Below are 26,527 nucleotides of genomic sequence, written 5' to 3' on the forward strand. Positions count from 1 at the left end.
AGAAATTAGATGCTTTCCCCCTAAGATTGGGAATAAGGTAAGATTATCCCCTCTCATTTCTCCTGTTCAGTACCATAGGCCTAGCTAAAGCAGCAAGACAATAAAAGCAAATAAAAGGTATACAGATGGGGAAGGCAGAAATAAATCTCTTTGTTTGCAGGTGACATGATCATACATATAGAAAATTCCAGAGAATGGGCTAAAAAAATTGCCTGGAACTAATAAGAAACTATAACTAGGTTGCAGGATATATGTTAATATACAAAAGTCAACATCTTTCCTATACACAGCAATGAGCAACTAAAATTAAAAACATAACACTATATTAGCATCAAAAAATAAAATACTTAGGTATAAATCTAATAAATTATGTGTAAGATCTGTATGATAACTAAAAAAAACTCTCATGAAAGAAATCAAAGGTGATATAAACAAATGAATAGGAAGATTCAATATTGTCAAGACACCAGTTCTTATCAACTTGACCTAAAGATTCAGTGCAATCACAAGCAAAATCCCAGCAAGCTACTTTGTTGATACAGACAACGATATCCTAAAGTTTATATGAAAAGGGAAGAGACCCAGAATGGCCAATACAGATTTGAAGAACAAAGCTGGAGGACTGACACTATCTGACATCAAGACTTGTTATAAAGCTACAGTAACTAAGACAAAGCAGTATTGGCAAAAGAACAGACAGACCAATGGAACGGGATAAAGAGCCCAGAAACAGACTCACACAAATATGTTCAACTGATCTTTGATGAAGAAGTAAAGGCAATCCAATGGAGAAAAGATAATCTTTTTAACAAAAGGTGCTGTAACGACTGGACATCCACATATGAAAAATGAATCTAGACATAGGCCTTGCATCCTTCATAATAATTAACTCAAAATGAAAATCACAGTTTTTGCTATAAACTGAATATCTGAGTTCCCAAAAATTCAAATGTTGAAATCTAATGCCCAATGTCTTGATATTAGGAGGCGGGGGTTTGCGAGGTGTTTAGGTCATGAGGGTGCAGCCTTCATGAATGGGATTGGTGCCTTTATAAATAAAAGAGGCCCTAGAAGGCTCCCTTGCCCTTTCACCATGTGAAGACACAATAAGAAGGTGTCATTTATGAGGAAATGGGCTCTCACCAGACACTAAATCTGAATTCCCCAGCCTCCAGAACTAAGAAATAAATGTTGTTTATAAGCCATTCAGTGTATGGTATTTTTATTACGGCAGCCTGAATGGGCTAAGAACTAAGTGTGAAACACAAAGCTATCAAACTTTAAAAGATAACATAGGAGAAAACTCTAGTAATCTTGGGTTTGACAATGAGTTTTTAAATAAAATACCAAAAACATGATTCATAAAAGAAAAACTGCTAAGTTAGACTTCATTAAAATTAAAAAGTTTCGGGGTTCCCATTGTGGATCAGTGGAAACAAATCTGACTAGCATCTGTGAGGACACAGGTTCAATCCCTGACCTTGCTCAGTGGGTTAAGGATCCGACATTGCCATGAGCTGTGATGTAGGTCGCAGACATGGCTTGGATCCCGCATTGCTGAGGCTGTGGTGTAGGCCAGTGGCTATAGCTCTGATTCGACCCCTAACCTGGGAACCTCCATATGCCATGGCTGCAGACCTAAAAGGACAAAAATTAAAATTAAAATTAAAAATTAAGAAGTTTGCTCTGTGAAAGATACTATTAAAAGAATAAAAAGACAAGTCACAGGCTGAGAGAAAATATTTGCAAAACTCGTATCTGATAAAGAACTTGTACCCACATACATAAAGAACACTTAAAGGTTGACAGTAAAATAAACAACTCACTTTCATAAAATGGGCCAAAGATCTGAATAGACACTTCACCAAAGAAGATATACAGATGGCAAATAACCCTATGAAAAGATGTACAAAATCATATGTTATTAGGGAACTACAAATTAAAACAGCAGTGAGGTACAACTATATACCTTTTAGAACGATTATAATCAAAGTGCTAACAACAGCAAATACTGGTGAGGATATAGAGCAACAGGAATTTTCATTCACTGCTGGAGGAGAGTCTGGCAGTATCTTACAAAGCTAACACAGTCAACTACTCAATTCTGCCATCATGCTTGTAGGTATTTACCTAAATGAACTGACTATGTATATCCACACAAAAACCTAATCTTGAATGTGCATAAGCAGCTTTATTCATAATTGCCAAAAACTAGAAGTAATCAAAATATCCAGTAGGTGAATGGATAAACTGGTACATTCACACAATGTAATATTATTCAGTGATTTTTAAAAATGAGTTCACAAACTACAAAAAAGTGTAGAGAAACCTTAGACGCTTACTGCTAAGGAAAAGAACCCGGTGTGACAAAAAGCTACTTACTGTATGATTCCAACTGTATGACATCTGGGCAGAAAGGAGAAAAGGAGGAGTAGAGCATGGGGGATTTTTAGAGCAGTGAAACTGCTCTGTGTAATGCTGAAATGGTGGATACATGACAATAGGTATTTGGCAAAACTCAAAACTACACCACCAAGAGTGAGCCCTAATGTAAACAGTGGACTGTATTAACAATAATACAGTCCATCAATTGTAATAAATGCATCACATCAATTGTAAGATGTTAATAACGGGAAACTGTGGCAGAGGAAAAGGAAGTATCCATGTTCCCCTCCTAACCAAGAGTAGAATGTTCCTATGAAACCTCTGTACATTGAATGGCATAAAGTGAAGAAGCAATTACCTTAGGACACATCTTGCTAAGGGATGCACAGATGCTCACAGACACAGTTCAAAGCTATGGTGCCTGGATGGAGCTTGGCAATGACACTTTCATTGTTCAGGTGTATGCTGCCTCTATAATGGCTGGTTGCAAAACAAACATGGAATGTTATTTTTGCTTTCTGCCTTCTTGGGAGGAGGGTAAAAGCAAAAATCACTTTTGGATTTCTACCAGTCAGTGAAAACAGGCACTAATGTAGGTCTTTTTAAAAAAGAGAAGTGGTCTAAAGCAAATTTTCAGAAAGCAGGGGACCCAGGAATGGGAACTCTGTATTTCCTGCTCTTTTTTTTTTTTTTAAATGTAAACCACTCTGAGAAATAAAACTGGAGAATAATAATTTTTTTTTTAAATCTCAAGAAGACCTAAATAAATAGAAATACATACCATGTTCATGGATTAAAAGACTCACTGTAAGATGGCAATTCTGCCAAAATTGACCTGTAAATTCAACGTAATTCCAATTTAAAAAAAAATTATTTTTATAGAAGTTGACAAGTTGGCACCACCAAAACTAATGTAAAAATGCAAGAATTAGATGATGAAAAAGAATTTAGAAAAAGATTACAGGACTTGGCAATACCTGACTTCAAGACTAATTGTAAAGCTGGAGTAATGAGAACTCTAGCTTGAGTTTTAGTTTGCAGACAATGCGGCTGGACAGGATTGGGTTTAAGGCTTGAACAAAATATCTTATTACTTTAGACTCAAGAGTTGATACACAGCCAGGGGAATCTACCTGAAATGAAGGAAGGCAGAAGGAGCACTACCTACTTGGAATGTTATTCTTGTGTCAAACATCACAGAACTAATAGTAACTGAGAGACAATAATAGGACTGTGCAGGATTAAAGATATACTCTCAGTGAGCATCTGCAGCTGTGTGCCAGGTCATAAATGTCAACTGCTAACACTCTAGCAGGATTCTTAGTCTTTCCTTCCATCCATATACTATTTATCATTGTATAGTCCCCTAAGACCTTTTTTTCAATCAGGCCACTTTTTGAAGAGGAGTCCTAACTGCTCCAACCTCCCTGTTGCCTGCTTTGCCCTGTTATTTCTAATCTTATGGTGAGCACTGGGTCATGGGATGAAGGTGGGCAGAGGGAAACAACACACAGGGCATGGGGTGTGATTTTGGAGGCCAAGGTTTCAGATTTTGCTCTGTTACGGTTTCTAGTCTAAACAGCCTCCCATTAGGGCTCTTTTCCCAACTGAAAATTAATAAGGGAACTGGACCAACTCTAGATATCAACTCTAGTGTTCTATGGCTTTATGATTCCATGGCTAATATCAGTGACAAAACCAAGTTGTAACTACTATTGAAACTGCACAGACCATACCTCACTACCTTGGCAAAACTTAAAAACACCTCGTTAGTACTCCATATAGAAGCTTGAAGTAATTCTGAGTTGCACTTACCTCTTCTACTTACAATGAAGTGCTGTTCTCTGATTATAAAGATTCCATGGTAAAGACTCATGTTTTCTCAATTGGTCACATCTCTTTCAAGAGTATTTAAGATGTGATTCTTTTAAATGGTCAGGTTTCAAGGTTGAAGTTTTCCTTGTTAATTCATTATTTCCGTATCATTCTTCATATTCTCCACAGGCTCTTCTTACTCATTATCTAATTATATCTTCGTATTAAACATACCAGAGGGGTAGGGCTGATACTTTTAACACATTCCTGCAGGTGATTTAGATTAAATGAATTGACTCTGGATCATATATCTAGCTATCTAGAATGCAATGCCCATGAAAGCAGGATTTTTTTCCTCTCTTTGGTGGTAGGGGTGGGGGTGTTCTAAGATGTTGCCACAGTGCCTAGAACAGTGCCTGACACATAATAGATTTCAATACACATTTGTTGAATGAATAAATGAATGACGGGATCTTATTAGTGATGCAGCAGAGTCTAGAATTCTCTAAATCCACAACCATTGTTCCTTCAGTACCCACAAGAGTAGTTCTCTGTTCTCATGCTCCCCTCAATTTTCCTCCGTCTTTTATGGACGTGAACGTCCTAAGGTTTGTGGAGGCAAGACCAGAGAGCCCTCTCCAAGGAACCTCACCCTCACAGCGATAGAGCTGGGAAAGGAGAGGCGTCTATGGGGTACTCCTTCCTGAGAGACTAAAGCTGAAGCGCCTCTGAGTTCACCAAAAACGTCAGATAAGAAGTCGGCTGAGTCCCTCTGTCCCGACGGCGCTGATCTCACTTTGCTTCTGGTAGCGGTGATGGATGAGGATTCTTCTAAGAGTCTCACAGTCCCAGACCCAAAGTGGCCCTGGCTTTGCCGGCACTCCGAAGCTGCTACCCTCGCTGTCCCCGCGGGGCGGCGGGCTGGCTGCGGCAGGAGGCGGGGTGGCAGTGCTCGCCTCCAGGACGCTGCGGCTTTGCCCGCGCCAGCCCCGCCCCCGCGACCGACTGGGCTGCCAAGTCGGGCGGGGCTTGAGGGGGGCAGGAGGCGGGGCCTTCGGGGGGCGGGGCGGCCGCGCGGGGAGCCAGCGGCCGGGGCGGCGCTCAGACTGGGCCGGGCGCTCCGGCTGCGCGGGCTCTCGGCGGCCGCGGCGACAGCAGCAGCATCCTCCTCCTCTTTCTTTTCTTCCCTTCCGTTTCTTTCTTTTTTTTTTTTTCTCCTTCCTTTTCTCCTTCTTCCCTTGCCCCGTCTCCCCTTTTGCTTCTTCTCTAGAGGACATTAGGTCCTCAGGTCCCTGAGTAGTGGCAGCGGCGACCGCGGGTGCATCCAGTTTCTGCGCCCAGGTAAGAGAACAGTCCCCACCTCACCTCTGGTTCTACAGGGTGTTTCTCCTTCTTCTCTCTCGCCCACTGTGTAGAGGGAGGAGAAGGAGCCCAGGAAAAGAGTGAAATGGAGAGAGGTTTGTCTCGTCCTCTGTCTTGGAAGCAGGCACAGGTTGACCGAGCTGCCCAGTCTCCTACCTGGCGGAAGCTTCAGGCCCGGCCTCTTTAGGTGTCACTACTACGCAGCAGGGGACCAGGGCTGCTACCTGGGTTCTAGATTTGTTAAAGGGTGTGTGACCTTGGTAAGTACCACTTTGAAACGCCCGTAAACTTACGTCGGCTTAGGATACCTGTCTTGAGAGCTAATTTTACCTGAGCTGAGAAAAGACAGGGGGTGAATTATGCGAACATAATAGGGACAGGATTTCGAGGTAGAGGATTTTTTTTTTTTTTTTTGTCCATTTAACTGCAGAGAACTGACGAGTGAGCAAGTTAGGGAAGCCTTGTCAATTTGAAATCATTTTCCCTGTAATCCTTCCAGAAACAGCTGGAAGAACAAGATTGATGAATATTTATAGTTTTAGGAAAATGAAAAATTAACGACAGAGGGCGGAACACTAGAAAACAAATGAGTGTGGATTAGCTGAAGCGTCCACATGGTCCTTTTTAACCGATTGATGTGGAGAGCAGCATCTACAGTTCATCTCTTCTTTTTCTTCCTAAAAGGCGTTTGGGGGGCTGTAGTGCTGAGTGCCTTCCCTCCCCAACCTCGTCTTTTGTTTAAGGGTGGAAATTTAAAGTAAGAGTATGTGAGAGGAGCAAGGAGTGAGGATGTGTGTGTTTGGGTGTGTGTAGGGGGGAGGGGGTAATAAAACGGATAGGGTCAGAAAAAAAACATCCTTGAAAACTGGAAGTTGATGTTATACTGCCTGGCATCAGGGCTTTGGGATTTTGTCAGAAAATAAAAAAGCTTTCATTAACAAGCCCATTTGTAAGTTGCTGTGAACCATCAGCTGTAAGCCCTTAGCATAATGCTCTTTAAAACGGACTCAGTGTGAAGGGTTTTTGTTTAAAAGCGAGCGTACACAGGAGTATGGTGGTACACACTACACACACACACAAAAAAACCCGTTCACATATATAACACACTGTATTCCTAATATTGCAAAAGGCAGTGGATTCTTAAAAGACTAATGTTTAAATATTTATCCTTGAAGATTTGGGTTATGGTGTGAATGAAATCTATAGTGCAAAGCAAACAAACATATGTTGGTGGGTGGTATTTAATTTTTGGGTGTGAGACAAAGGGATTAATGGATATCCGTAAGGTAGTAACTTAAATGTTAAAATTTATTTAAAAATGATCTTTCTGGTCTGGGAGAAGAAATGATTGAAAACTGAAATTGGGGTTTGCAGCCGCAGTGAGGCGATGGAGAACAAAGCCTTTTATGTGAGCCACATTATGCAAAATGTCCCATGCTTGAGCTGCAGGTACCAGCCCAGTATAAAGCATAGCTCTGTAACCCTGTCATTTCACTGTGGGCAATTATAATTTTTTTGGCAATGAAAGTAGATTAAATAAATAAAAGCTCTTTAGAATGCCCAAGAGGAAGATTATAGCCTTTCTTTTGAATGTGACACAAAACACCCATTTAACTGGGCAATTGGTGTCTATATGTTTTTCTGGAAACCTTTGTGAATTTATAAACAATTGTGGATGTTTCAGTCATTCCCTCTTCATGTGCAAAAGCATTTTCCCCCTCAAGAAAAGATTAAAGGCATTTTTGTCTTTCGGTAAGGAGTATTATATTTGTGTGTGTGTGTATATATCTTAACATTGATTCATTTTATCTGATTAACAGAGGTTTACATCTGGATTCACAATTTGCATATTATCAGAGCTATGGTGCCTTTAGGATCTGCACTACATGCTGTTTTTATGCCCATGGTTTATTTAATCTTAATATTTAGTATTTCACAATATAGTATTATTTACTTTCCAAAAGTTTTTTTTTGCTTGTTTTTATTTTACCAATAGACAGAAAATTGCCTAACATATACCTGGAGATCTAAGCAATTTAAAAATTGAGCTCCTTTTTTAAAAAAGATTTTTTTTAATACATTAATTTCCATTTTCTTTCTCTCCTTTCTTGACCTCCCACCCACCCCCCGCTCCTTATCATATAACCTGTTTCTTTGTGACTCTGTCTATGATGCTTTAAGTTTCTGGTTATGTCTATCAAATGAAGAGCCAGAGGTCTCAAGAATTTCAAATTTAGAATTTGTTAGTTCTCTGTAGCAAATCTCCCAGGATGACTTGTTTACAGCACCTTCTCAGGGAGGAGAAGAAGAAAGAATGTGCTGAGAGAGCATGACCCAGTGAAACTGGCACAGCCATTACCTCATCATCGTAGCTACTTCAGATTCATTGAGAGAGCAGGCATCCTCTCAGTGGAAACCAAACACCAGGAGCACACCCATCTCAAGGCAGAAGCCCTTCCTCTAATAATGTTGCTCTGCTGAGGTTAAAGGAATGTTTTCTCTTTTATGTATTTCTCTTCAGGGATCTTGAACTTGGTCATAAATATGCAGCCAGAAATGAAACTTGGCACAGAATCCTCCAAACTCAAAGGAATCATTTCATTTCTTTACCCCTTTGGCTTAAATCAATTTTCAGATTTTCTAAACATCAGGAAGGAGAAGAAAGAAGAAGGCTTATTGGCCTATTTTTGCATATTTCTTACGACATGCATTTTTGTTGTTAAATTTTACTAGCAACTAGATGACAGCCTGGACTGCTATGCTTTTGAGCAATACAGTTGCACTGTTGGACTTTAAAATGAAATAGTTTCAACATTTGCTTAGATGTATACATGACAATATGTGCATCCTTAAAATATTCATTGATGTCTCCATGAAACCACTATATGAAACCAACTTGGGGATTTTAGTATTCAAGTTGATCACTTTGATTAATGAATTCCTTTCAACAATTCCTCTTGACAGATTAAGGTAAAGAATCTGAAATAACAGTTACAGTTATGGTACAGTGATACCACCATCTCCAGGTCAATACCATATCCCTTAATGTTAACAGTAGTCATTTAGGTAAGTTATTAGTAATGCATTAGTAAATGTTATACAAAGATAATATTCTGAACAGTCATAAACCCTTTTGTCTCTGATATATTAAAGAGGCTATTAAGCTCTTTGAGTCATATCTCATTCTCTTAGATATGTTAATTCTTTTTCTACTTTAATTCTCTCTCTGCCTTTCCTATTGCCATTGCCATGATCTGCTCCATCCAGACCATCTTATGTATGGGCAGTATTTTGATTATTTCACCTGGATTTTTCCTCTCCCTTCCCATCATTCCTTTTAATCTCATATTTGAATGTTAGTCTTCTCTAGGCAATGTGCCTTCAATACCATTGCTCTCAGTACAAAATTTCACCTTTACTTTTCATTCAGGAGAGCATTTATTCCTGTATATTTATTTTATTATATATCCAGTAAGTTTCTACTGGATGCCAAATATCATACTGGGGACTAGATAAAAAGATACAAAAATAAGGCTTCTTGGCTTCAAGAAATTTACAAATCAAGTTAGAGAGATTTGTTTCCTTTGTAATGGGAATAACTAATAAGTAACATTCAAATGAGCAGCTTTTATAGTGCAGATATGACACGTCAGTACTAGGGACTGCACTTGGTTGGGGAGGTAATGTCCCAGCACCTCAAAGACAAGCTTTTATGTATCAGTTATGTAAATATCCAAATATATACCCTGTGTACCTATCCTTTTTTTCCGTATTTGTATTATCTATATATAATTATATAAATGTTTGTATGTGTGTGTGTGTGTGTAGGGAATTATATAACTAGGGAATTATATAACTATCTTTGAGTATATGTGTACATATACATACATAACGGAAGTACTAAGTCTCTCAAATGCTTCAGCCTGTCAGCTGAATTAGTTGTAGAAGGTCAGATCATTAAATGCTGGACAGCACATAAAAATTTCACTTCAGGAGTTTCTCTTGTGGCTCAGCGCATTATGAACCCAACTAGTATCCAGGAGGATGCAGGTTCCATCTGTGGCCTCGCTCAGTGGGTTAAGGATCTGACATTGCCATGAGCTGTGGTATAGGTCACAGACATGGATTGGATCCCCCATTGCTGTAGGTGTGGTGTAGGCCAGCAGCTGTAGCTCTGATTTGACCCCTAGCCTGGGAACTTCCATATACCACAGGTGTGGCCCTAAAAAAGCAAAACAAACAAACTTCAATTCAGATATTCTGAGAAACAACTTTTGATGTTCTCAAGAAATTATCCATCGCAGGAATTGATCCCAGGCACTAAAGCAGGTGAAGAACTACAAAGTAAGAAGGGGTACAAGACGGGCCAAAATAAAGGAGAGGGTCTGTGAGAAAGTTTGGGTGAGTAGGTGGAGGTAGAGGGAAATGAGGAATTTCTCAGCTGTGGTCTTGTTAGGATAGAGTAAACCCATGATCTAAGTGGGTGAAGAGGGAAGAAATATGTTTTTTTTCCTACGTCAACATATTTTGTGCAAATCTCTCCCCTGTTACCACTTTGTGCTAAGGCTGTCAGTGTTTCCTTGAAAAAATTATAAAAAATGCTTATTGGAAGCAATTCTATCATGAATTAAAAATTTTATAACAATATGAACACAATTAGTTGACTCTTTATGAGAAACACCAAATTCATCTTTAAACAATCTTTGCTGTTCAAGAGAGATAAACTTTGCTTTGAGTGGTAGTATTTTAATTGTGATACTTTTTACTTATGCATTTTTGTGAAATTCTGTGGAAATTAAGACAAAGAGCTCAGGATTTTCTTTTTCAGTCGATTGTTAAATTTATATTGTGGATTCAGGGGAGATTTTTAAACAATTTGTTTTCCATTAATATACACCAGAGGGGACAATTCTGTTCTTTTGGGGTTTTGTTATGTTAATAGGCCTTTTAGAGAAAGTAATTTAATTTCTAAGATCACACAGCTTGACTTTTCTCTTGTTTTCTTTTCTTCTACCATCTTTCCTTCCTTTGCCCCTTCCTTTCAATTTGTGTTGGCAGAAAAAAATCACTGATCATTAGGAAATGCAAATTTAGCCTGCTATTTTTATTGCAGTTTATTTTTCCATTATATCTCTATTTCTCATTTAACACTCAGTTTTATGCCACCTTCTCCTCCTTTTCAGGGCTCCATCCGTATCTTGTCCCTTTCTTTGATCTTCACTTTTATACCCTCTAGCCTTGAACAATGCATACAGCTATTCATTCTTTTTATGGTAATGTCATCTAGTATAGCTGGGAAAAGATCTGATTCTGTAATTTACTGCACATACTTATTGTTTGAGCAAAAATCTGCAGTCTGTAGCATATAATTTCTTTGCTTAGTAGGCAAGAATATGAAGTCATAATACCTGTAACAAATTATTAGTCTAACAGATTTGACGTCCTTATGTTTCACAAAGGGCTAGCATGGTGATATTTGTGTGTATGATTGTATGTGTGTGTGTGTAATAATCAGAGTTAGCCTTCTATCTATATGTGCCATTTTACATAGTTGAGATAAACTGTTATATAATCAATTGATTCATGGAAAATTTAAAATTATACTTTGATGTTCCTATGAGAACATTGATATTAAATATAATTTTATAGGAAAAACAATAACAATTATTTATTAATGAAGTATTCCATCACTTGTCGAATTAGACAAATTTCAAACAATTACTCTATTTTTCTGTTTGGAGGGAGAGAGTCCAAATTCCATTGTCTATTATTGAAGGCAAATGATAAAGCTAAATCTTGTGCTCAAACCAGAACCTCTCCATGTTGACCAAATGTGCTAAATTGAAATCCTAGTCACTTAAATTTGTCTTTTAAGAAGTGCAGGTGAAAAGAAAAGGAAGGAAGGAAAGAAAGAAAGAAATGCAGGTGGTTCCCACTGTGGTGCAGTGGGTTAAGAATCCAACTGCAGCAGCTCAGGTGACTGCAAAGGCACAGATTTGATCCCCAGCGCAGGGCAGTGGGTTAAAAATCCAGCATTGTTGCAGCTGCAGCTCAGATTCAGTCCTTGACTGGGAAACTTTCATATGGTTCAGGTACAGCCATTTAAAAAAAGAAGAAGAAAAGTGCAAGTGGCACTGCTTTTGCATGGAAAATGTGCTTTATCTTCATTTAAACAGCAGAAGCCAGGAGTGATGGAACTTTAGAAAGTTTGTTACAGTGAAAGCATTAAGCACTAAGCATTCTAATGGAAGCTGTATCTTATAAATAACCAAGTAAGTATGATCTAGTGCTTATTAAAATGGGTTTGGCCATTCCATTCCTAAAATTTGCCTCATTCATTTATTACATGGTGAAAAATATTATAGACTATTAAGTGGTTTTTGGTGAATTTGAGATTTTGTGTGTTGTTTTTTTAAGTTCTTCTCACCTTCAGGCTCAGTTATTATTTCCATGATTTTTGATTTTGTTTTGTTTTACCTTGAATAGGACTACATTAAATGAGGGTGGACTGTATCAAAACTGTAGGTTATAACAACTTTGTACAATCCTGGATAGTCTCACCGCCCTATTTCAGCCCCTTCCCAAAGACTGACCATCAGGTTTTGTGATAAGAATCCAAAGTTTTCTATTAAAAAACTGGTAGAGAAAATGAGTAAACTGATTTTTAATATTGTTTTCCTTTTACTTAATATGTTTATAGTCTATATAACAGAGTAGCTTTTTATAACCTTATTAATTAGTAGCTTAGACGTATTATGTGATTATACATCCAGAACCATAAAATGTATTCTTCTGTGCCTCTGTCCCATGATGGAAGGGACATTTTCTCTTAAGACTTGCTAATTATATTTGAGTTAGATGATGTTTGAAGAGGAGGAGGGACTGTTAAGAGCAATGTTATGAACCTCCGATGTACATAGAAGTACATCATTCCTGGGATGGGGAGTGGCTAAGGGACTTCTCTGGGATTCTACATAGTGGAATCAGGTTTAAGACGTTGCTCTTGGTAAGGGATGCCAGTGAAGAACCACCCGCTCTGACTGTCTGCTTCCAATTCTGGTTATATTTCTGTTCCCTGACATATGGGTGGGGTGACAGTCATACCTGCCCTACTTTGTGACTCAACTGTGACTTTCACATGACTATAAAAGAGGGAGGGACTCAGAATTCTAAGGCCATTCCAACCAGCTCCATGCCAGCTCTACTACTGAAAGTGGTGAAACTAAACCTGGTCCAGGAAACGTTGACAAGGCTCCAGGGCCACTCCTGTGGTTTGGATCTCTTAGGACAGAAGTTTAAAGTCTCTGGGGATGTGTGCCTGGACTCAAGGTACTTGAAAAGCCAAGGAGTTTTTTTCTGAATGTGAATTGTCCATACTAATCCTCCAGATTGACTGAGTTTATGTTTAAATTTGGGTCTACATACAGGGAGACTCCAACAAAAATAACCAGGTTGAAATTTTTTTCTGACCTATAGCACTAGGAAATTTCTCAAAAATAGCTTTCCTCTTGCATCTCCTCAGCTTTAACATTTTTAGTTTAAAGGAAGTGAGCTAGAAGGGCTGTGGACCTCTGTGTCTGTGCCTGTTTTCCCTCTTACTTTTCTACTCTTGGAAGTCTTCTTGTTTCTCTGCCTTCAGTGCTCTGTTCCTCATTTTCTTTCTTTCTTTTTGTCTTCATCCAAGGAGAAGCAAATTAAGTAAGAATTAGGTGTTTCCATGGTTACTGTGTTCAGTAGAGCTTCACCTGTACCCAAGCTGCTTAGGCATTACAGACATAAAGTTGACAGATATTTGAATGACAAAGAGGGCATCTTGGAGGAAAGAAATTAAGTAGAAATCATGCTTAAATATTTAAAGAGAAACATACACCCAGTTATTGAGAACTGAAACTATACCACTATCTAGGGAGTGAAGGAATTCTAATGTCATCTTCCATTAAAAAATGTTATATAGTGTGTCCTAATTCTCTGGATGAACATGTTTAATCTCTAGAATTAGAGGGACTTTCTTTTTCACTGAGGAGATGGATCAGAATTCCTTAAAATACTTTCCATGCATGTTTGTGAAAGAACGGGCTGTACATATTGTCTTCCCCTAAAGTTATCTTTATTTTGAGCCATAAATACAGCAAAAAAACCATCCTAATTGCACATCAAGAATCTATTCCTATGAAGGCAAATCTTATGAGAAATTCTGTGCTCTTCTTCTTTGATGTGGTTTATGGAATTTGATATTCTGAAAATATGAATGATCTGTAAAGAATTAAAATAACATCTTTTAGTAAATGATTTTGAGAAGAATTCATTTTTAAAAACATTTAAGTTTTGTGTTATGAATAATATGCACATGTCACTTAACAGATACTACATAAGTGTGAAACTGCTTATGCAAAGTTAGTTTGTGCAATAGGGATATTATTAGTCCTTGTACTTACAAAATTATACCTTATTGTTTTTCTTAAACTGTGCTCTGAAATGTAACAAGTCTTACACAGATATTCTTGTCTGTCCCCTAACATTAATCTATGTTGCTGAAACAAAAAGATGTATAAGAAAAAGAAACATGATTTTTATCCTGCAGCATTTTTTATTTTTAAATAAGAAAATTTTTAAAAGCATGAAATTCATGGTCAGAATTTTTTTTTTTTTAGGGCCGCACGTGCAGCATGTGGAAGTTCCCAGGCTAGGGATCAAATTGAAGCTTTCGGTTCACAGGGATCCAAGCCACATTTGCGACCTACACTGCAGCTTATGGCTGTGCTGAATCCTTCACCCACCGAGCAAGGCCAGGGATCAAACCCACATCCTCTTAGTTACTAGTTGAATTCATTTCCACTGCATCATGACAGGAACTCTGGTCACAAAATATAAAGTTTAATGTTTTAATCCTGAACATTGCAGGGCGAATAGATACTCTGTTTTTCTTCCACTTAAATATCAGGCTAGCCAGCTCTAAATATTTCTAATATCATGGTCCATAAATCAATCCTTTATTTACTCAACAAATGGTTATTGGGTCCTTAATACACACAGGGACTTTTCTGAATGTGTAGGATATTGGGACAAACCATACAAATTCCTGCCCTCATGGAGCTTATATTCTAGTAGTAGGATACATAAATTAACAAGTAAATCAAGAAATGAATGGGCATTTCAGATACAAAAAATTCTGTAAGAAAGATCAAATAATAACATCCATCCCAAAAGCCTTGTCAGGAATGGACTAGGCATCCCTTGGAGACATGAGTAATGAGAAGAGCCAGGCACGTGACTGTCAGGGGAAGGGTTTTCAAGCAGAGAGAACAGAAAAAGTAATAGCCTGAAATCAGGAAGAAGCCTGGCTTATGTGAGAAACTAATAATAGAAGACCAATGGCACTGAAGTCTAATGAATATGGTAGAGAGTAGAGGAACAAGAAATCAGAGCAGAAGGCAGGCAACAAGCCACACTGGTCCCCTGGACCAAGACAAAGGCTTTAACTTTTAACTTGCAGTTCATTCTGTTCTTTAAGGTAGCAGAAGCAAGATTTCTTTTTTTTTTTTTGAGAATCTCATAAAAACTTTCAAAGATTAATTATATCTCCTAAATCCCTGCAGATATATCTCTGTCTTATTCACCAATGTGTTAAATCACGAGAGAAATCATTTAGAAAATTAGAAATCAATGGTGGAGATAAGATTAGACTTGTTGATCTGACCCAATGCTCTACTCATAGGTAACCCAAATTGTGTCATTTTCTTGATATTTTGGAAAGTTATATGTCTAAGTAATCTTAACCCCTTGTAGCCTTTTTGTACTTGAAACTATGTTTTTATTTTTAATCTAAAGAGAAAATCCATGTTTGAGAAAAGTAGTCACAATAATGATTGTAGTTTCAATGTAAATGTATTCTTTGTTTATTTCCCCTTAGCAGCTTTAGTTTTGTACAAGACCAGGTACCAAGTAGCAGCAACATGTTCCTGAAATTTATAAATAAACTGAATAACAGAGTTATACATATTTTGCTTCTTATAGGCAATGGCCTAAATATCCTGAGAGTTTAGTAAGTGAACTTATCCAATCTCATGATGATCTTGGATCATGTTTGAGGTTAGATTAGTGTATCTCTTCATGTATACATTGCTTATCCTAAAATATCTAAAGCACCTTTTAGATATCTGTAGACCTAATATAATGCTCTGTAAATTTAGCTTTAAATAAAATTTGCCAGACATTTGACTGATTATACTTTTGGCATAATTCATAATTCCTAGGCACTTCCTCAGTTGAAAAACTATTATTTTTTTATTCCTTTATGTAATGTTATTTGCAGGGCATTTTCAAAATGTCACATAATTTGGAGAAAAATAGTATTTTATTTTACAGTGGAGAATTGAAATAGTGTTGATTTTTCTTCAACAGTATTTTCTTTCCTTGACTTCCATTTTGTTTTGTTTTTAGGATTAATTGTATGATGTAAATTGCTTTAATGTGAAACCATTAGGTAGAGTGATATATCTATCTCCCAGACTTGCAAAGACTCAATTATTAAAGATATGAATGACAAACCAACAAATAATTCTTATTATTATATTAAACTCTAATTAGTGTTTTTGGAATTTTATTTAAATATAAGCTTTTTAATATTGAGATGTCACTAGATATCAAATATAAACTGTTAGTTCAAAGAGTTGATAAAAGGCTTTAAAAAAGGTGATTGATTTTTTTCTATGTGCAACCATGCTTATGCTATGGAATGTAAAATATAAGCATATTGTTCTCCTGTCGTTGCCACTCACTAGAGACATAGGACATAAAGCTAATATTAAAAAGAATATAATGTATAATAAGGTAAATGGTTAAAAAAAAAGAGGTTTTGTAAGTGCTATGAAAATTAAGAGGAGGGAAATTTATCACCGTGTGCAGAAGCCAAAGGTTTCACATGGGATGTAGGATGTGGAATGGGGCTACGTCAGTGGCTGGGTTTAGCAAAGCACTTAGGTGGGACCATAGGAAAAGCCAGACACTGAGGTGACAAAGAGCAAGATAAGCCAAATTGTCAGCAGTGGGTGGTTCCATTTGGAGAAGAGTAGGATGGGTAGGTGGTCTTGGATTTATAGAGGCTATTAAATACTGGGCTTAGTAGGAGTTTTGGTTTTATCATAAGGCCATTGGAGTCAGTGAAGTATTTTGACTTGGGGAGTGGGGTAAGGAATGTGGTGTTTTAAGATTAGCAAGAAAAATCAGAAAGGGCATAGTGGCCGGTCTAGAATTTCTATATGTGGCGTGGCGTAGAGACACAGAGCTCTATTTAGAGGGAGAGACTAAGGGACTTGTTTAGGAGCTGTGGTTGCAGACATTTTCACAAATAGCTAAGAAATATCTAAGAATGGAGGTGGGTGTTACTGATAGAGATGGGATGAGAAATGCCAGTGTCAAAAAGTTCAGAAAGACAGACTTGGGAAGGACCCAAAGAGTTAGAAGGCATGTAGAACTGTAGTTATTAGTGAGTAATATGAGCTCCTACTGGGGTTATGTCATGTGTATGCAAAATACGTACTTTTAAAAGGACATTAGCTTTGGAAAACTAAGCAAAGAATTAAGGGAAAATTTCAATTCAAGTCCTTCTCTGATTTCTGGGCCATATTGGAAATGTGTCTTCACAAATTACTTTAGTAAACAGTTATTGAAAATTAATAGTATGTGTGTATATAATTAAGTAACCACAGATTTTCTTGCAAAAGATTACAAACACATTTTTGTTAGATATTTACTTCTGATTTTAAATAATTGAATTCTAAGAATATATCTTTATAAATAATATCAAATGGCAGAGTTAGCAAGCTATTATGTAAAGTGCAGATAAAAAATTTTTAGGCTTTGTGGGCCACACGTGCTTTCTGTTGGAATCACTTAGCTCTGCTGTTGTAACAAGAAAGTAGCCGTAAACAATATGTAAACAAATGGGTATTACAGTGTTCCAATAAAACTTTATTTACAAAAACACATGACAAGTCCATTGACCATTGGATTGTAGTTTGCCACCACCTGGCATAAACTGTCTTGGTTGAACATGAATCTAGAAACAGTCTTTAAAATTATTTTAACCATATTTTTAAGAGACCACAAATACATAAAGACTATCTAAGGATAACGGTTATGTTTCCCTTTATGAACACTCATAGGGGGACTCTTTAGATTTCTTTCAGGTCAACACATGTTAGAAACTGCAGACTTTGTCTTAAGCCAGTAACTTGGTTTTATCATTATAGGTGCTGGTTGGGTTTCCATTTTTTCCTTGGCCTCTAATAACCTGAGAATAAAGTTGAGTCCTATTTCAAGTAACTGTGCAAAACCTGTAGTATACATTTCACATGCTAACTATTTCATGCTTTATTTTCTTCTGATTTCCCTCTGTAATTTATTTGAATCCTTTTTAGAACAAGGTAAGGTATAAATAAACCTACATTCTGTATTTTCATTAGATATCCACTTATCATTAAAGTTTTTGACCAGAGAATTTCCTTTCTGGGAGTGAGTGAAGGTGATACGGCATTTCAGCCATGTTTGCTATTCAATTAGGACAGGTTGCATTGCTCTTGTTATTCAGTTTCCACAAATGAAATCAATTTCTCAGAAATAAACTGTAAATTGCATGTGATTATGATATTGGAGAACATCTGTTACACCTGCTACCCTTTTAAAAATGAGAAAATTTGTTGCTTCTGAACTTTTTGTTATGCTTTTAATACCATTTTTCAACACTCAGGATATCAGTAGTCCTGGTGTGAAGCTGCTGAGACCCAGATATTTTCTCACTTTTATGAATGCATGGGCGTGGAAATATTCTGGGGATTAGAAATCAGATATTAAGCACTGTTCTTTCTCTCCAGAATGCTACATGATATTTCTCACTCCAAAGTGAAATCTGAATCATGTCATAGTATAGGAACTGAGTTCTGACTTGTTTTGTTTTGTTTTACCTTCTAATCATGTAAAATGATACTATTGCCATTTATGTTTCATAATAAAGTTTATTAATACATTGGAATTAAATAATTAGATGAATTTTGACCATCCTATTAAGTTAATAGCGAAATGTATTTGAGTGACTCTTCTACAAATTATATAATGGTCAAGAGAGCTTTTCATGTGACTATTCGCCTAAAAAATATATTATCAATTAGATATGACCAATAATGTTTCTTTGACATAGTCAAGGAAGTATCATGGGAAATGACAATGTCCTCCTTTAAATGTTAGAAAAAAGAGAATATTATACAAGAAAAAAGATAAATTAGAAAGCCCCTGGTGATTAGATAGAGGTTTGTTCCACTTTGTCAATACCTGTGTTTAGGTGAGTTGTTTTACTGTAATAGTTTTGGGTGGTTTAGCATCACAGAGAATTAGAAATTATAACAAGATACATTTCAGTTAGACTGAAACATAGACAATATGGTGAGTGGTGGGCCATAGATATAGTTAGAAGAAGGTTTCAACAAATACCATTGCCTGGGAACGTTTATAGGGATCATAATGGGCGTGACCCTGTACTAATTTCATTTTTAGTGAAACATACAAAGAATCTCAAACATCAGCAAGAGGGCCAGATTAAATAATATTTAGTTAGTCATAATGAAAAAAATGGCATCATGTTTTCCTAAAGAAAATTCAATTTGAATTTCTCACGCTAAAAATAAATCCACATTTTATCATATATATCAGATGTACATGGAGATGATCTATAAAGAAGGATGTAAATGGAGCACACATATATATGTAACCTTGAGAACATCCATTTTATCATTTTAAAATAACCATTTCAAGGTGAAAAATTGCTTAGGTTTCTGTATTATGTAAAGTTACTTTTCACATCACAAAACGTATCAAAAAACATGAGAGCAGCCACAGGGGATTTTGTAACAAATGAAATAATCATGACTTTATATCTTGTGGTAAAATATAGTTTACTGTGTGAACCACTTTACTAAATTTATTCAGAATCCTTTCTCTGGAAAGAAAATGAGAGCAATTGCTATTTCCTTTCCCAAGTTGTTATGCCCCTTAGAGGTTCTCAATCCTGCAAAGAAGGTTGTGTATGTGGAGAATCTGAGCTAAGGAGCCCTGGTTCAGGCCAAGTGATGCCTAAAAAATGCTCCTGCTCAGAGAAGTGCTGTTGACTTAGAGTGGCACTTATTCAGCCATTTCTGGACTCAGGTCAGTACAGCCCTCCAGATGGAGTGAAAACTAACCCTGTGTGAAAACTAATAACACAGCACTCTGGTGGTCCAGATCTACTATTACATACCATCTTCATAAAATCTAGGTCCACAACACAGGCTGGAGTTAACATACAAACAGTACCTCAAATTTGGGATAACTGTGTAACACAGTTAGTTATGATATAATCTAGTAATAGAATAAAAATGGACCCCATGTGGGAAAAATCTATGACAAACTCTTAATAAAAATTTCATTTCATTTCATTTTGCACTTAAGTATAGTTTACTAACTTTCATGCTTTCCCATTTACGTTAATAAAATTGAAAAGTTACACATTTGAAATTATACAAAACATGATAATTGAAGGTTTATAAAAAATGTCTTCTCCATTTCTGAGGTTAGGAAAAAATAGAGAACAGAGGGGGGCCTCTTATGAAGATTACTTTGTATAATCCCAGCTTTTTTTTGTATTGTTATTTCTTCGAACCCATATTGATGCTCTGTTTTGTCATTTACAAAACTGCATGTATGTGATTACTTAGTTCTACAACTACTTGTGATTGTTAAGGTCCCCATTTATTTATTTATTTGTCTTTTGTCCTTTTTTTTAGAGCTGCATCTGCGGCGTATGGAGGTTCCCAGGCTAGGGGTCTAATCAGAGCTACAGCTGCTGCCCTACACCACAGCCACAGCAACACCAGATCCAAGCCATGTCTGTGACCTACACCACAGCTCACAGCAACACTGGATCCTTAACCTACTGAGTGAGGCCAGGGATCGAACCCACAACCTCATGGTTCCTAGTTGGATTCTTTTACGCTGCTCCTCGACGGGAACCCCAGATCCCCATTTATTAATGCGTATATTTCTTTGATCAAGATACATGTGTGTGGTTTACAAAAGGCAGCTTTCTTTGCATGGACTTGTAAAGGAGGAAAGAACAACAACAACAAAAAAATCTTAAGTCCAAACCAGACTTCAACCTCCTTAGTCCTTGTTTCATTATCTTTAAAATGCGGATACTTGCCAAGAGTTTCTTGTGTTTTGTTCATTTTAGATCTAAGAATCTAGAAGTCAAATTAAAGCTATATTTTAGGACAGGGATTTTGTTCTTCAGGAAGTGAAACTGCACAAAATGCTTTATGTGCCACAATTGTAATTCCATTGAAAAAGTCAATGTGGGCAGGTTTACAAATGTCTAGCATCTTTAGGTCATGTCAGTCATTTTTGAACTACGGGGCATAAAGCTAAGCTGTTCATGAAATTTTAAGTCATGCTAAAAAAAAAAAGTATTACGTCAGCCCGCTAGTTGATACTGGGGTATACATGAATAGACATGAGACAGGCACTGAATATATTTGGAAGATGTAAATAATATCCTTCATATCCTTATTATATCATTGTTTGTTATAGTCTACACAGTAACTTTATCATGATGAATTAATCACTATTACATTGTGTTTAGATTTATGTGGGCTATGCACATTTTCATAGAGTACTTTTTAAATGTCTTTGAAAACTTCAATAATCTCAGTTTTAAGGTAAAGAATATGATACCTTAGTCACTATATAATTTTTGTTTGCTTATTTACACAATGCAAGATACCCCACTATTAAGAAAATTGTGTGGTTGAAGGGAGTGATCAGTAACTGTTTTTGAATGAACACAGCTTGTTTAGTACTATACCAAGAAAATAATGGTCACGCTTTTCTTTTTCAGACTGATAAGATTTGAAGGAATCAATATTGTATCTCTCTTAAAAAAAAAAAAAAGCAACAATTCCATGTCTGAAATACCCAGTCTTTACCTTTCTTTAAGACATATTAAACATTATCACTCTACCATCTTATTGAGTCCTTTGGAAAGTCATTTGACTCTGGGCCTCAATTGTCTAGAACACAATGAGGGGATAAACTTCAAACTTTTGCACAAAGCAGTTTGTCATGTTAAATAGCTATTTGCCCCGCAAAAAATTTCAGTGATTAGAAGCCTGGACAGATACATATATTTTTATTAAGAAAAACTGAATATCACAGGGAAGGTGAATTCCTTGGAATTATGAGGTGCTTTTCAGAGGAACAGATCACACCATTGTGAGCATCCACTGTGTATTCAGCAAATGTTTTTAAAGAATCAGTTATGAGCCCCTGATGGTGATGAGCCATGATAGCAGTAGAAAAAAAACAAGACTGCATCCTTACCTTCTAGGAGCTTTGTGCTGGAGTTGAGAAGACATGGCTTCACATCCTTGGGAGAACCAAACAGGCTATGTATGAACACTTAGCATATCACATCACTAATTTACTTGTTTAAAAGAACTTAGAGAAGGAAGCACATATGTGATAGCCTTAAATAAGAGCCAAGTTATAATATGGTTATGTGTGAAAATGAGTGATACAAATAATTGGAACAGTTGAAAAGATGAGACTAAGACAAGGCTTTAGGAAATGATGGATGCAACTCTACACACTTGGCAAATATTTGCCTGTCTCATAGCTAGTGTGGATTTTAAAGAAAAAAAGAATTGCATTTGAAATGCATTATTTTCCAATAGAAAGGCAATAAAATATTTTACTAATATATAAGATACTATATTTTTTAATTGATGTATAGTTGATTTACAGTGTTGTGTTAGTTTCTGGTATACAGTGAAGTGATTCAGTTTTATAAAAAGAATATGTATAGTCTTTTTCATATTTTTCTCATTATGGTTTTTTCCAGGACACTGAATATAGTTCCCTGTGCTATACCAAAGGACCTTGTTTTTTATGTCTTTTTTATATAATAGTTTATATCTGTTAATCCAAAATTCCTTATTTATCCCTTCCCCACCCCCTTTCCCCTTTGGTAACCATAAGTTTATTTTCTCTGTCTATGAATCTGTTTCTGTTTCTTACATAATATCATGTATATCATACTTTAGATTCCAAATACAAGTGACATCATATGATATTTGTCTTTTCTTATTTACCTCACTTAGTATTATAATCTCTAGGTCCATCCATGTTGCTGCAAATAGCATTAGTTCTTTTTTATGGCTGAGTAATATTCCATTGTATATATATATTCCACATCTTCTCTATCCATTCACCTATCAGTGGACATTTAGATTACTTCCATGTCTTGGCTATTGTAGATAGTGCTGCTGTGAACATTGAGGTACACTCATGTGTCTTTTCAAATTATGGTTATGGTTTTCTGCAGATATATGCCCAGGAATGGGATTGCAGGATCATATGACAACTCCATTTTTAATTTTTTTAAGGAATCTCCACACTGTTCATAATGGCTGTACCAATTTACATTCCCACCAACAATATAGTAGGGTTCCCATTTCTCTACACCCTCTCCATCATTTATTTGTAGACTTTTTAATTGTGGCCATTCTGATTGGTGTGAGGTGATACTTCATGCTAGTTTAGATTTGCACTTCTCTAATAATTTACAACATTGAGCATCTTTTCATGTGCTCTTGGCTGTTTATATGTCTTCTTTAGATAAATGTCTATTTAAGTCATCTGCCCATTTTTCGATTGGTTTGTTTGTTTTTTAAATATTAAGCTGTCTGAGTTTGTATATTTTGGAAATTAATCCCTTGTCAGTTGCATTATTTGCAAATATTTTCTCCCAGATCTTTTGTGGTCTTTTCATTTTGTTTATGGTTTCTTTGCTGTGCAAAGGCTTATAAGTTTGATTAGGTCTCATTTGTTTATTTTTACTTTTATTTCAATTGCTTTGGGAAAGTGACCTAAGAAAACATTTGTATGGTGTATGTCAGAGAATGTTTTGCCTGTGTTCTCTTCTAGAAGTTTTGTATTGTCATGTCTTATATTTAAGTTTTTAAGCCATTCTGAGTTTATTTTTGTTCATAGAGTGAGGGTGTGTTCCAGTTTCATTGATTTGCCTGCCACTGTTCAGCTTTCCCAACACCAATTGCTGAAGAGACTATCTTTTCACCATTGTATACTCTTGCCTCTTTGTTGAAGATTAATTGACTCTAGGTGTGTGGGTTTATTTCTGAGTTCTCTATACTGTTCCGTTGATCCATATGTCTGTTTTTGTGTCAATTCCATGCTTGTTTGAGTACTGTAGCTTTGTAGTATTGTCTGAAATCTAGGATTATGCCTCAAGCTTTGTTTTTTTCCCCTCAGGATTGTTCTTGTGAACAAATAATCCAAAAATTTCATTTGTTCCTGTGAAAAATAAAGGTAATCTAATAGGGATCACATTAAATCTGTACATTGCTTTGGGTAGTATGGCTATTTTAACAATGTTAATTCTTCTCTGAGAGCGTGAAATAGCTTCCTATTTCTTTGAATCATTTTTAATTTCGTTTATCAATGTTTTATAGTTCTCAATTTCATTTATCAATGTTTTATAGTTTCATTTATCAATGTTTCTATAGTTTTATAGGTATATGTCTTTCACCTTCTTAGGTTTAATCCTAAGGTCAGTTTTATTTATTTATTTTTATTTTTTGATGCAATTTTAAAAGGTTTTTTTTTTAACTTCTTGATGTTTCATTGTTAGAAAGAAATATGTTAATCTTATGCTATGTTGCTAAATTTATCAGTTCTAATAGTTTTCATGTGGAGTCTTGAGAGTTTTCCACACATAATATATGATACCATGTTTTATTTCTTGTGTAGTAAGTCTTAAAACAATCCATCCATTGTACTTATTATGGATACCTCTCATAAACCCTTTTAATTTATTGTTAGCCCTACATGATCTTCATCTATCCATTTAAATTATCTGAGAATGTCTTCTACTTCATATATAATTCCTTTAGAAACATGATGCTTTGGAAAGGAAATGAAAAAGACGGAGGTGTTTCCTAGGATTTATTGTACCATTTTTCAAAGCAGAGGCCAGCTGTTTGGGAACTAGAATGAAAATGTAAATTATCAAAGAGGATTAATGAGAGCCTTTCTTTCAGACAATGCCCAATGCAATCACAGTGAGAAAAGGGTTCAGGGAGATTTTTCTACTATGCACAAGTTACAAATGAATCGAAAGGCTGGGAGGGAAGTGATTTACAAAGACCTAAGTGGACACAACCCACAGATTGTCTGGTACTCTGAGAAGTTGAATTAATCAAGGAACAGTCCTTCAGCTCTGCTGGGACTGAATCCAAATTACAAGATAACCATGGACAAAACTGAGCAATTCACTGCATTAGTACCATAGCAGGACTGTAAGTTGAACTATAGTGCTGGCATGAGTTGCATTTCAATTCATGTGGTTTTATGAATCAAAACAGAGGGCTTTGAATACAATGTAGACAGTACCACATGGGAACAAAATATGAAGATTATACATGAGCCAGGTCAGTATTTTCTGTATTAACCATAGGAAAAAAATCTGTGAAAGGTTTCAAATCCAAGGACTTTCACAAATAAAATAGGTTTATTTTTGGATTTTTATGCAAATTTAAGTGCTTCAGAAAAAGTCCAGAGTGCTATATATAACTCATACAGGCATATATTCATTTGAACTGATCTATTCATGGTATTTAATCTCAATCAGATGCCATAGTTCTGTAATGAAAAAAAATATCAATGAGGAAAGAAAACTGTAAATATATTGATTTATAATTGGGTTTTACACAAACTGTGGAAGTGAAGGAATAAAAGAACCTTAAATTCTAAAATTTGGGCATGGGGGGGTCTTATATACATTTTTATGAAACATCCATAATTTTGCCTTTTACATGATCATAAAGCTTATAGAGGCTAATGAATAATTTCTGTAGTTGAAACAGCTAAAGACTATATCTCAGTTAATGCTTGAAATAATAAGGGGTTTGGAGTTTCTGCTGTGGCTCAGCAGTAACAAACCCAATTAGTATCCATGAAGATGTGAGTTTGATCTCTGGCCTTATTCAGTGGGTTAAGTTTCTGCCATTGCTGTGGGCTGTGGTGTAGGTCACAGACATGGCTTGGATTTGGCATTGCTGTGGCTCTGGCGTAGGCCAGCAACTGCAGCTCAGATTCAGCCCCCAGCATGGGAACTTCCATATGCTGCAAGTGTGGCCCTGAAAAAGCAACAACAACAACAACAAATTTTAAATAATAAGGGATTTGATTAACAAATAAATATTTAATTACCAGCTTAAATTTTGGCATCTTCCCCTTTCCCTACCATCACACACACACACACACACACACACACACACACACACACACACACACTGTTTTGTTTGGGTCCATCATTCTTGCTGGTTGATCTGTTCCACATTCCGAGCTTTATAACCATCTTTATTCTGACAACTCTCTTCTGTATCTCCAGCTTGAGCTTCTTTCTGAGAGTTAGACTTATATATCCCACTGCCTGCCAAATGGCTCCAGTTGCGTTCTGTAAGCACTTGAAACTCATCATGTTCATAAAGAAACTTATTTCAACATCCATCCTACATTCCCTTTGCAGACCCTATTTTAGGTAATGGAACTATTCCAAGGAACCAAAAGTTATCCTAGACTACTAATGTATTTCCTAAAGATATATTTCTTTCAAATTTTTCTTTTCCTCTATTTCACTGAATTGATTCTCCAATTAGCTTATTGATTTTTCTACTTTCAATCTTTTCACATTATATTCAGTCTTTAGATGAACCAGAGTGATCTTTCTAAACTGCCTGTCTAACCAGACTAATGACAACTATGTGTCATTCATCTGTTTAAATTCCTTCCTTCCGGAGTTCCCGTCGTGGCGCAGTGGTTAACGAATCCGACTAGGAACCATGAGGTTGCTGGTTCGGTC

General features: G+C 36.4%; 1 protein-coding gene across 1 annotated transcript in view; it reads left to right on the plus strand.

Moving 5' to 3' along the window:
- The first annotated feature begins 5,366 nt into the window (after positions 1 to 5,366).
- Positions 5,367 to 26,527, plus strand: part of MAP2 (microtubule associated protein 2) — a 300,866-nt gene continuing 279,705 nt past the window's right edge. The window contains exon 1 of the mRNA XM_047773380.1: positions 5,367 to 5,541. The gene's annotated coding sequence lies outside the window, so the exon portion shown is untranslated. The remainder of the gene's footprint in view (positions 5,542 to 26,527) is intronic.

This window comes from Phacochoerus africanus, chromosome 3 (genome assembly GCF_016906955.1).
Source record: "Phacochoerus africanus isolate WHEZ1 chromosome 3, ROS_Pafr_v1, whole genome shotgun sequence".
In the NCBI taxonomy this organism is placed as follows: Eukaryota; Metazoa; Chordata; class Mammalia; order Artiodactyla; family Suidae; genus Phacochoerus; species Phacochoerus africanus.